This window comes from Protomyctophum bolini, assembly GCF_963924005.1.
Source record: "Protomyctophum bolini genome assembly, chromosome: 17".
Classification (NCBI taxonomy): domain Eukaryota; kingdom Metazoa; phylum Chordata; class Actinopteri; order Myctophiformes; family Myctophidae; genus Protomyctophum; species Protomyctophum bolini.
In genome coordinates this window covers 5614322-5627692 of record NC_137878.1, presented here as the reverse complement: position 1 = coordinate 5627692, position 13371 = coordinate 5614322, and positions in this window count along the sequence as shown.

Below are 13371 nucleotides of genomic sequence, written 5' to 3'. Positions count from 1 at the left end.
GCTTACTTGCTAATGCTTTATTGTATACTGTGCGCTGCTGTATACAAGTGCGTGCTCACCCACCTCCATCCCAGCTACCACCTGTCGTTTGGATCTACTGTTTTAGGTACGGGGGATTCGGAGTCCCTATGGTCGGGACTGATGCGCTTGACCCGTACCTAAAAAGCAGATCCAATACATCGCCAAACCATAATAAATATATTGCATTGATTATCTTATATTCAATAAATATATATTACATCCTCCTTGAGTTGTCTGACTGAACATGTAACGTACCGTGTGCGCCTTCTGCGATTCTTTAGGAGCTACTCTGAATTCTCTTCTATATCTCTTATTATTTACGGACACTCTTGCAGAGTGGAGTGAGACGGGGTCCTCTCACCCCGGCAACTCTGCTTAATCTGCCTGAGCCGGCTCACACCGGTGCCATTAATGCTACTCGCAGGGCTCTTCCTGCACGCCCTCAACACGTCACAGCCTCAACCAGGCACCACACACGGCATGCAAATACACTGTACCCAGATAAACATACCTCTAATGTCACATTAGCAATAAATTAGAATAGAAAATAGAAATACAAAATACAAAATACCCATTGCTGGGACAGTTACACACTGTCTGACCCCTTGTCAGAAAAATAATGTTTAGCTTAATCCCTGGCTAATACCTAATACGACATATATGCTTTAAAATTACACTTTCCCTCCAACTAGATTTGGTCATTTTAAAACTCCTTCAATATTTTCCACTCAATAGGGAATAGTGTTGGGAGTTATTAGCCAGGGATTGTTTTAACATTTAAAATGAACTGGTCATTTATTGATTTTATTTAATTTCTTCCTACTCAGAACTGAGAAAGTTTGCTGTTGTCCGGTGGAGTGAAGGGCAGGACACGGGGAGACTCAGTGATATAAAGACTGACCACATAAAGGGGTATGATGATTCCAAAATGGACTGTGATGGGAATCCAATCACAGATTACTCTGCTTATATCGAATGGCGCCATGGAAAGAGACCAAAAGCAGGGTGGCCATACTACAGTGGCACTATCATCTTTGTTACTGGTAAGGGGGATGTCTGAATTGATTTTTTTTTATTGGTTATTTATTTATTGTCCACTGGACTGTTTGTTAGCACTAGAAGGGCCATGGAGGTAATTTTGAGCTGCTTATAGCTGTCTGCTTCTCCCTCTGTCTCCCTATCTCTTCTCTCATAATTTATTTGATACGCAATTTGCAACTCTAGATTTCTTTTATAATGTCGTGAATTTACAGTTGCATGTTAGGAGCTACTTTCTGTCAATACATTCTGTGCAAGTGATTCAAAGTGTTGGGAGTTTGGAAGCGCTCGTCGTAAGTCACAGAACGGCCCTGCATGCCATCTGTTTCACATTTTCACATAATGCAGGAGGCAGCAGCGCGACCCCTTAATAAAAACTAGCGCTTCCAAACCCACTTTTCAACGCATCTTCATATCCTCTGTTTTTGTTCTCCTGTTTTTACATCCAGGCTGTGCAGATTTTCGAACATCAACATTTCTTGGTATGAAATGTAATCTGATCTCTCCTTTTGTTCTAGCTACTCGTTTTGAGGCAACACGTAAATTGAAGGCTATGCTGAACAGAGAAGAACCTACAGAAGAGCTGTCGAAATGGGTGTCGGTCATCCCCCAAAAGCTCTGTGACGATTCCAGTGAATCGGCTTCAAATGACGAAGAGACTCAGATACTAGAAGTTAAGGTGAGGTTTGTCTGGACGGCTGCTCAATTCCAGCAACGGATCTTTTTGTTTAGTATCATGATTCAGATAGCATTTTATGTATACATAGCACTATAGTAGGCTACATGATGCCTAATTTCATTATATAGATATATTCCACTGTTGCATCATTCGATTTAAATGTTAAATTAAATGTGAAATACATCCTTGTTGACAAAGACACTTCATACATTTGGAAACATATTTTTATTCAAATCAATATAGTCTTCAGTTCATTTCATATTATTTTAAAAGTAGGCTAACTACACTTGAATTTCAATGGACTTCAATGGGCTGGCCTGCAGTACACCGTTCAAATGGACCAGAAGTGGGGACGCTGTCTCATTTGGGGGGGTGAAATTTGTAGTCCCCGTGTTTCTCTATGCCCAACAATAGTTTTATTTTATTTGTGCAATGCTTAAAGGCTTTTGTGTTTTGAGCTTGTACATCAGCTATTTTTGCTATTTTTGAATTGAAATCCTGAATTATCCATTTCTTTTTTGGAATCCTGAAAAGTTCCCTTTTATTTAATTTCAAATGCATTTAGTTATAGTCATGTTAACTTCACGAACTAAATTCAAATGCATGACTAAAATAAGAGTCTCCATTCATTACAGGCACCCCCCCTTCCCATGCAACAAATTTATAATAACCTTACAGAATGGAACCTACACCACCACCACCACCCCCGAACCCACTCCGACCCCCTCCTGAGCAGTTGGCTCCCCCCGCAACGCGCCCAGGTCGCCCGGAGGACGAGTATTTTACCGCGGACGAGTCTCTCCCAGCCCCCATACCCGACCCTCTCCCAGCCCCCATACCCGACCCTCTCCCAGCCCCCATACCCGACCCTCTCCCAGCCCCCATACCCAACCCTCTCCCAGCCCCCATACCCGACCCTCTCCCAGCCCCCATACCCGACCCTGAGGAGGAGGAGGACTTTGTTATAATGGTACGAGGCCGGAGGAGATTCGAGATCCTGAGGGCGTATCTCAGGCTGTTGGAGAGGGAGAGAGAACTTGGAGCCCCCGGAGGGTCCGGAGCAACCTAATTTTCATTTATTCCTTATTTCTTTAAATAAAAGTTGTTTGTTTCCAATTGAATCTGAGTGATCATTCTAGGATGTACCAGGTAATAGGAATAGCTGTTTGGGGAGGCACTGGGGGGGCACTGGGGGGACACTGCGGGGGCACAAAAAGTGGTCCACCAACATCTGAAGCCGGATTAGGGGGGGGGGGTACCTCGAAAACTAAGCCTCTTTTTTAGGGTTTTTTCCTGCACTATCTGTCCCCCAAGACTAAAATGACCACAATGATAAGTGACTTGAAATGTTCAATTTTTATTTAAAAATAATGGTTGTGATGATGACATGTCCAACACACTGCTCTGCTAACTAAAGTGTGCATAATACTTTATAAGACTTTGACCACACTGGTCCAGCATACTACTTTAACCCATTAAAACCGGGAAATATATATTTAGCAATATATAATATATACTCTTTACAACAGTGCATGGCTCTGAAAAAATAGCAACTGCACTGAAATTAAGGCTTTAGATCAGCCATTGTTGTGTATGTGGCCTATGAACACAACTCATAACGAAATAAAACACTGGAGAAGGGAGCTCAGGTTTATAGTACTTTACTGGTCAAAGCCAGAACTGACACACATCAATCAAGGGTATACAATGCAGCTGCGCAGGACCTAAGAGCACCTAGCACAAGGCAGAGTGGTCTGCCACATAAAGTAGTCCCTGGAGAAGCAATACACTACAGCCATTATTTAACTTTTCTTTCAAACTATGTTGAATATTTAATCAATGTTCACTTCTGTGGGGTCCCTGGCACAAATCTTCAGATGGGGGCCCACAGCCATACACATACATATCATGTTGGGGGTTCCTTGGCACGAAAGTTTGAGAACTATACTGAAGGCATTGGTAGAATCAGGACAGCACAATTAGACAACTGGAAGCACCTGCCGCCAGTGACTAATAAATAGATTTCATGGATTTAATTTGGGCAGAGTGAAAAAGATGTCTTAGTCACTCTCATGACATGCACTTCCTTCAGAATGACTCATTTTAAAGTAGAATTTAAACTCGGGAATCAAATAAAAATAACCAAAAGTGACTGGATATGTCAGCCAAAATGGAAGAGAAAAGAAAGGAGTAGCAGCTAGGCAAGTCCCACATAGGACCATTCTAACCACTCTCAACTAAAAACGACTTAACTAAAAATCACATGAGTGTAACAGGACAATGAGGACATGCCACTGTTCTGTGCTGCATTGACTGACTGAGTGAGAATTTGAGAAAGCAGGAGTTTGGTACTGGAAGGCTTTTATAGGGGTGTTGGGCGGGGCAACACCTGCAATCAGGAATGAACAGCAGGTGTGCAGCCTAATAAGGAGCACAAGCTATAGTGGACCAGATTTTAACCCTTAGCATGATCTGTCAGTTGCAATGTTTACAAGTTTCAAAGGGTTAGTTACACTAAGAGTACAGCTACACGACTCTGGGTGTTTTTTCAAACGCACATTTCTATGTGCGTTTGGGCCTTTCAGCCAGACGCAAACGACACTCAAACGGAGGTTTTTGGCAACGGATAAATAAGTGGAGATTTTCGAAAAGATCCGGATGGTGGAGCTGTGTAGTCATGCAAAACTGAGTGTTTGAGGAAGGATGACGTCACCTCCCTAGTCGCGCATGTTCGTTGTTGCTTTTAACACTGAGCATGCGCATGCATCAGTTCATGGATTGAAAAACGAACAACTTCCGGGGTGAACGCGAGGTTACCATAGAAACGACAACAAACACGATGACAGCTGTATACAGAGTCATGTATCTTTGGTGGGCACTTTTGGGACTTTTACAAGTCAATTTAGCATTAGCACACCAACTGCACCACTCCACCACTGATGCGCGCAATATTAATGGATGGTCCGCAGCGTCAGCGGTTCAAAGTCCGCAAGAGACGCCGATTTTGGGTCAGACCTGGTCGAACCAGTGATCGGTGGGATAAATTCGAGGCAGGGGTTGTGGTTGAGGAGGAGTGGAAGGAAAACTTCAGAATGTCGAGAGCATCACTGGTGTCACTGGCTGAGCGTCTTCGTCCTCACATAGAGGTACGATGATTCCCTTTTTTGCATGATGTTCTGATGAAAATGGAGGAGGGTCATTCCTATAGTATTCAGTGCCATTTGTGTCCCACTCCCCAGGTAGGCGACAGCATATCTTGTGTAAAAATAAACACAAATTCTAAAAGGTTTATACAATTAAAGCTTTTCTAGTATGTGTACCTCAGAGTGAAATGAATATAAAACAATCCCTTTGATTTTAGTACAGGTATAGGCTATGCTACAATTTCATGTCCCTATGATGTTTATTCAGCTTCAGTTACAATTATATGTAACTAGGTAATCAAGTTCGAAAATAAAAATAAAAAAATAATTCTTATTGTATAGTATAGTTGTCATGCTTCTCATCAAATGTTATTAATTGTGATATTTTTAATGCTTAAAATATTGAAATCAATGTTTGTCCATGACTATACTGACCCCCTGTTACACTGATGCAAATCCACCTGTAAATGTCCCCTGACTTTCTAGCCACATGACTTCAGAAAGTACTAAGTAGCATATATTTGAGGGTTGCCGGCCCCTCCTAATTCAATGTTTGTTTTGTCTCAATGTTTGTTTTACATCATGTTGTAAGATAATAAGAGCGCCCCTCACTTCACAGGGATGTGATTCTTTTTTTGTTTTAGGTTGTGTTACTGTTGCGTAAACATGTCTCCCCTGGCCCTGTTGTGCTTAAATATCAAGACAATTTATACATTTTCATACATCTGAAAATATGATTCAACATATTAAAATCTTACTGTGTTCGCAATGTGATACCATATTCTTCATTACATGAATTACATTTTTAGAATGAAATTTCCCCCCCTGTTATGTCCAAAATGTGTCCCCCTGTTCCAGTGTAAATGTATACTCAAGACTAGGTTAAAAACCTTTCTCTACGACAAAGCCTATAGCTAGACTTGTCTCCAGTACTCGCTCACCCGACAAAGTCATAAGGGGAACCTCCTGCCAAAACCTGCACCTGTGTTGTGTGTCTGCTAAATACCATAGTCGTACATTGTTTGTGTGGGTTTGTCTCCCAGCAGTGCTTGTAATATACACTATATAGGTTCAAGTAAGGCCTGCCACTAACCCAACATCCGGGGAATCCCTCCCCGGAGTCTCTTTTCGTCCTCCACTTCGCAGTTCCGTGGACCCCTAATATTAACCCCCAATTGACTGCAGAGTGTGACTGTGGACCAGGCCTCTTCATGGAGCCCATCAGAAGTGTGACCGTGGACTAGGCCTCTTCATGAAGGCCACCCTGTCTCTCTCTTCTATTCTTTCTTCCTATTCCCCCTCTACCCCGACACGGTTGAGGCAGATGGCCGCCCACCCTAGAGTCGGGTTCTGCCTGACGTTTCTTCCTAAAGGGGAGTTTTTCGTTACCATTGTCACAATATTGCTTGCTCTGGGTGGATCTTTGTTGGTTGTAAAGTGTCTTGAGACAACTTGTTGTGTTTTGACACTTTAATTAAATAGAATTGAATATTAAAAAAATTGGAAGAAGCTGGACAAATGTTTTTCTGACAGCTGAACATGCCCTCTTTCAGAACAAAATTGGGGTAAAAATATTTTTTAATGGCACCAAATAGTAGGAATGACCCAAAACCCTGATGTAAAAAAGTCTAGTGCTTTTCTGGTTTTATCCTCTTGGCAGATTTTGTATTGACCTGTACTTTCATTGAACTGTACCCATTCTACAAACTGTTAATACAAATTTCTATTAAATCAATCAGGGGGAGAAAACAGTGATGAGAGCTCCAGTGGAAGTACTGAAGAAGGTAGCCATAACGCTGTACTACCTCAGTGACCAAGGGAGACAGCGGAAGACGGCCAACTACTTTGGCTTGTCAAAACAGTGTGTCTCCAACATTGTCCGGGAGGTTTGTACAGCCATAACTGTCCATCTAGGCCCACAGTACATCAGGCTGCCTTTCACAGAACCTGAAGCAGAAGAACTTGCCACCCGTTTTGAACACTCCTATGGCATACCACAGTGTTTGGGGGCCATCGATGGCACCCACATTGAAGTGAAGCCGCCAACCACCAACTCCATGGATTACATCAACAGGAAGGGGAGATTTTCACTAAACGTCCAAGCCACCTGTGATTATAGACTTCACTTTATGGATGTTGTTGTGAAATGGCCTGGGAGTGTTCACGACGCTCGTGTCGAAATTAAATGTCCATTTCAAGACTGCTCGCATCCCTGCATTGGCAAAGAGGATTGTGGAGGATGAAGACCCCATCCCTATATTCCTTCTTGGAGACCCGGCATATCCGTTAATGCCGTACCTAATGAAGAAGTATGCCAATGGGGGGTGCAATCCCCAACAGCAGTACTTTGGCCTGTCTCTGTGCAGAGGCCGGATGGTCATAGAGCGCGCCTTTGGGCGATTGAAGGCCAGGTTTGGGGTCCTTAAGAAGGCAATGGACATAAATATGATCGATCTCCCGTTTGTCATTTATGCATGTTTTGTTCTTCACAACTATTGCGAGGTCTGTAAGGAGACTATCGATGACAGCAGTGTGAGGGAAGCGGTTCAGTTTGACAGGGACTTCCAGCCTCCCACGCAAAATAACAGAAGAACAGACCGCAATGAAACGGAGGGAAAGAGTGTCAGAAGAGTACTGACCAAGTTTCTTGACCCTTGACCTATTCAGACCGGGAGAGCATGGGCATCTGTGTACATCTTGAAAGTGTTGAATGCTTTCTGTTTTTGTTTACTATTTACTATTTACTATTACTATTTACTATTGTTTACTATTTTCAAAAAACGTTGTTTACATTTTGAACATGCATTTTGATGCATATACTTTTTGTTTAATACATTCTCAATACAGGACGGGAAATAGGTGGGCTTGAGAATTAGATTTTAGTTTATTACAGTTTGCACAGACAGTTTATAGCAGACACAACAAGCCATTTGAGTTTTTGTTTTGTGTTCTTATTTTTTCAGTGAGTGGCTAATGTGAAAATGTTGTCACTTTAACCCATGAGAACTGGGACAGCATGTGTGCTGTGATTTATGTTATTATGTTTAGTTAGTCCTTCCCTTGTGTTGCTACCTTGTCGTGGTGGGAAGGCTTGTGTGTCTCCGTGACTCTGAGGGCTATACCGGAGGGGGTTCATACCAATACCCCCGGCAGGTTCAACCAAGCCGGGCAGGTCTCAGGGGAGAGGCCAGACGAAAAGCAGCACCTGGTTGGGTGTGGGGGTAACCTCACCCCGTCAAAAGAACGTCGTTACAGAAACATGAAAAAGAGCCAAATGTTTGAGCAGATTCTTGTAGGTGGTCTTGAAATGTATACGTTTTGAGTGCAATGACAAACATTTCTTTACAGATTTGTAGCTTATATACTGTTCAGTTCTGGTTGTATGTCCATGGCACAAAACATTTCAAATACGATAATTGTTTTGGGTCACGGCCTGAAAAGGTTGAGAACCTGAGTTATAACAGTGAAGCAACAAAACTGTAAAGCTGAACAGAAAAGGTGAGCCAACATATTTGCTATCTAACAAAATAAACTAAATTTGGCATTACAAAACCTTTCGTTTTTATCATGAGTGTATATGTAGTTTATACTGTACATTTGTGTTCTGTACAAGAGGTAATTTAATTGAAAAGGCATAGGGTGCAATGACATAACAGTCCTAACTCAAGTACATCCATCCACATGACATGTATATCCTTTCAATGTGGTCTTATGTGCAAATGCCAAAAGAAAACCAAACTAAACATCCAGCCACATAGGTATTGTATACACTATACATTACATTATTTTGTAATAGCAATCCAGAAGCTTATGCCAGGCTTAAATGAAACATTAGGCTGGAAGAATGAATGCATGAATGAATTAATGAATAAAGCTTTATTTCAAACAATGACATTCAAAAAGTGCATTAATGCAATATAAAATAAATAATTCTATAAACAAACAAACTGGAACAAACACCCGCACACTGTCTTCAAATGCAGTGATCAACTTTGATTCAGGGAAACCGCAATGTTTCGGCCTATGCAGCCTTCATCAGGCTATCTTTATGTATAAAGATAGCCTGATGAAGGCCACATAGGCCGAAACGTTGCTGTTTCCCTGAATAAAAGTTGATCAATGCATTTGATGACAGTGTGCGGGTGTTTGTTCCTTTTTCATTTTTGGGGCACTGTACCCTCTCCTAGGCACCAGTCGCCTGTAGGTGTGCAAAAGTTTTAATAAACAAACAAATAATAATAAATAAATAAACAAAAAAAACAAGCCTCACTGGCCTAAAGTGTCTTCTATGCATACTTCTTTCTATGCATGATGAGGAGAGAAATTAATTAATATGTATGGTTGGAGGACGAGGTTGAGTTGCTGCTGATCAGTGTCACTTTACAATACAAAGAAATCACAAGTGGACTGGGAGAGTTGTTAAAGGCTAAACTGGTGGGGGAAATCGACCAAGCTCAAGGGCACCATGCGAAGTAGCGTTGACACAGGAGTGGACAGGAGTTATAGTACTGGTGTTCTTCGAGCTCTGTGGGGAGATTCTAGTGGCATAGAGTCAACAGATCAAGTTAGACCAGCACGCCGGAGCCTTATCATCTCCTCCCAGTGTGAGTCCATGGCCAAATACAGATAATTCTGGGGTGACATGAAAAAGGTTGAGCACCACTGACATAGAAACACACAGAAAACTCAGGATATAGAAGATATTTGTAGAATCGTCCTCAGGTCCAAATGGGTTAAGCAGAATCTTCAAACTAATCCTGTCTGAAAGATAACTGGGTGAGATGTGTTGTGGTGTGTTATTTTGTTGTGGAGATGAGATGGTGTGTGATGGGGGAAAAATGGATGCAGGGTTGTAGGGGAACTGAGCAGGATGTGATGAGACTGTGTGAGATGGGTTATGTAGGGGCGGAGGGGTGTGCTGGGTAGGATGCTGTGGTGTGGTATGTAGTTGTGGAGATGAGATGGTGTGTGATCGGAGATGTATGGATGCAGGTTTGTAGGGGAACTGAGCAGGATGTGATGAGACTGTGTGAGATGGGTTATGTAGGGGCGGAGGGGTGTGCTGGGTAGGATGCTGTGGTGTGGTATGTAGTTGTGGAGATGAGATGGTGTGTGATGGGAGATGCATGGATGGGTTGTAGGGGAACTGAGCAGGATGTGATGAGACTGTGTGAGATGGGTTATGTAGGGGCGGAGGGGTGTGCTGGGTAGGATGCTGTGGTGTGGTATGTAGTTGTGGAGATGAGATGGTGTGTGATGGGAGATGCATGGATGGGTTGTAGGGGAACTGAGCAGGATGTGATGAGACTGTGTGAAATGGGTTATGTAGGGGCGGAGGGTTGTGCATGTGTGTGTAAGTGCTACTTTGGGGTTGGGTGTAATATGGTGGCTGAGGAGGTTGCATCATTTGCATCATAAAATTAAAACCGTTGTTGATTGTGGATGTGAGCTGTGCAATATTTGTGTTTTTGATTGAGATTCTGTGTGTTCTGTGTTTCTGCTTTTTCCATCAGTTTAAGCATGTTCCTCTTCAGTTCCAGGTCTTCTTGGGCTGCATCCACCGGAGCCCTTCTCTTCAGCTTTTCATACCTGTAGCCTTGTAGTTTGGCCTTGAATAAAAGAATAGAATACTTTACTTACAAAACTTAAAAATCACAGCTGTGTGAAGTGAGGGGCGCCAATATATTAAAGTCTAACTCATGTTGCTAGGATTAGGTGATGTAAAACAAACTGTGTCAAAACAATCATTACATTCTCTTTATTGTTAACTCTTTGGTTAAAGTAGTAAAAGTAAGGACCCGTGTTAAAACGCCACTTGGGCTATATAATATCATACGACAAGATAAAGTATGAAAACTATAGCAGCATAGACTTGAATTCCAAACAAAAAAGATAAAAAGAACAGCGGTTCACAGTATGAGGCCCAATCTGTAATGTAACATAAACCTTGATTAGCCTCCAATTGACCATATAGCTAAAGTGCTTTCCTGGTTGTACTCAGATTCTGAATACAACACTGATGTAGCCAAACAATTATACAGTAATTAATAAAGTGCATTAAATGTACTTTGCACTGCTGCTTATGCAAACTAGCCCATACCCTGTTAAGGTGGTCAGGGACTCCAGGTGGTTGATACAACAGTGTGTTTGCTCGTCGGGACACCGTCTGTGTAATATAAACAAATGAGGACTCAGTTTCATTCATAAGACAAAGACTGCTCGCAATATGGGCGCAAGCCTACCTCTAGACTCAGTGTGCAGGCTTACACACGCACACACGTTAGCCAGGCTCTTGTCAGTGTATTTCTTTCGAATCACCGTCTGTGCAACAAACACATCACACACATCATGAGGACTCGCACCATAAAAGCGAAACTGCTATACTGTTGCAATACGGACGTAAGCCTACCTCAAGACTGTTGTGTACACACACGGGGACACACATTAGCCAGGCTCTCGTTCGCCGCTTGCCTCTGCGTCTAACAACGAGACAAGGGTTTGCATAAATAGCTGGAAGACAGTTCAACATGAATTAAAGGCTTGTTTGTGCTGTTGCAATATGAAGCAAGCCTACCTTGGTTTCTCTGAACTATACACACACAGGCTGACAGGGCTGTCACTAACGCCGAGCTCCACAGTTTCTGACGAAGAAAAAGAAACATAAATAAACTGAAGGTTGTTGACATATCAACCTAGGGACAGGTAACCCTATAGTAGTAAAACCAAGAGCTTACCTCGATGCTACGAGCACACACGCCACTCAACAGCCTGACTGGAACAGGAAAGATCCTGGGTAAAACACCACCTATTCCCTATGCCTGGCCAGCTACCTTATATGCTGAGCTGAGGGGGGTGGTGCTATGACACCTATTGGTTCAGTCCCACTGAGTCCCACTGATTACAGGTTGTTTACACAAACACTCCAAACTGTCCATCCATTGTCAATGGCATTCAATGTGTTTGCACAAACACTCCAAACTGGCCATTCATTGTCAGTGGCATTCAATTGTGTTAGGACAATGTTTGTGTTTACACGCAATCCTGCCAGTTCTGTTACATGAGTCAATATCACTATGAAGTGACGTTGGTGTTCTCATCAGAATCACTCAACCATCATGAAGATGTAGCAGAAATGTAAACTCTGAGGTCTTATTTATAAATGGGCAAACATTTGCAAACTACAATAAGGGAGCAGAAAAAAGAAGCAGCAGTGCTTCGTGGGTCCTTACAAATAGAAAACAGTAACAGGTGCTCTTTGGAGGTTTTTTGTTGTTTCAGGACAAAGAAAATCAGTGGGAAGAAAAGGGACGGTGCCAAACTAAGGTCCAAGGCAACTCTGTTCAGTTCAAGTAGAAAAATACAGCTGAGCAGGGTTGATTTTGACAGCAAATTTTGATTTAGTTTTAGTCATAGTCTTGAGTAAAATGTAATTTTGTTTTAGTCATCTGAAATGTTTTAGTGCTAGTCTAGTTTTAGTCGACTAAATATCGCAAGATTTTAGTCGACTAAATCTACAGTTGACTAAAATGTGTTATGGTGGTGCCTGGATGGTGATTTTACACTTGGTTGCATGTTGAAAATAGATCTACAAACTGAGCTTGAAGATCCGCTATTTTATAGTTCTACTGGATCTCTTCTAAGTCCCTAAGTCCCTCCCTAACATTTTAGTCTAGTTAATATTTGTTGACGAAATTGCATATATACACTTAGTCTTAGTCATCATATGGCCTAGTTTTTATTTTGTTCTTAGTTTGTCAGTGAAGAAAGATAGTAGACTAACATATTCCGTTGACAAAATCAAACACTGTGGCCGAGTAGCCTGTTGAGGGGACTCGAGTCGAGAAGTCACTATGAACATTTAGACCAGGGAATACTGTTGCTTTAAGAGTGACTATCCAGAATGTTTCTTTAGAGTTGCTTTAGTCTGTCCCCCGACTTGAAATGTTCACTTTTTATACTATTCTTTTTGTTATTGTGACATGTCCAACACACTGCTCTGCTAACTAAAGTGTGTAATATACTTTATAAGACCATGACCACACTGGTCCAGCAATTTCCAGGATTTTAGCAATATAGCAACATATGATTTTCTGAAAACTCTTTAAAACAGTGCATGGCTCTGAAAAAAATAGCCACTTGCGCTGAAATTAAGGCTGTAGATCGGCCATTATTTAACTTTTCTTTCACAAAATTATGTTGAATATTGAATCAATAATGTTCACTTCTGGGGGGTCCCCGGCACAAATCTTCAGATGGGGGTCCACAGCCATAAATATCATTATCCCTTGGCACGAAAGTTTGAGAACTATACTGAAGGCATTGGTAGAATCAGGACAGCACAATTAGACAACTGGAAGCACCTGCCGGTGACTTAGCCCTGCACTGATTTACTCCCCACTGCAATCTTGAGTTTACCAAAAAACTAATGCTAATACATAGATTTCATGGATTTAATTCGGGCAGAGTGAAAAATGTCACTCATAAAATGCA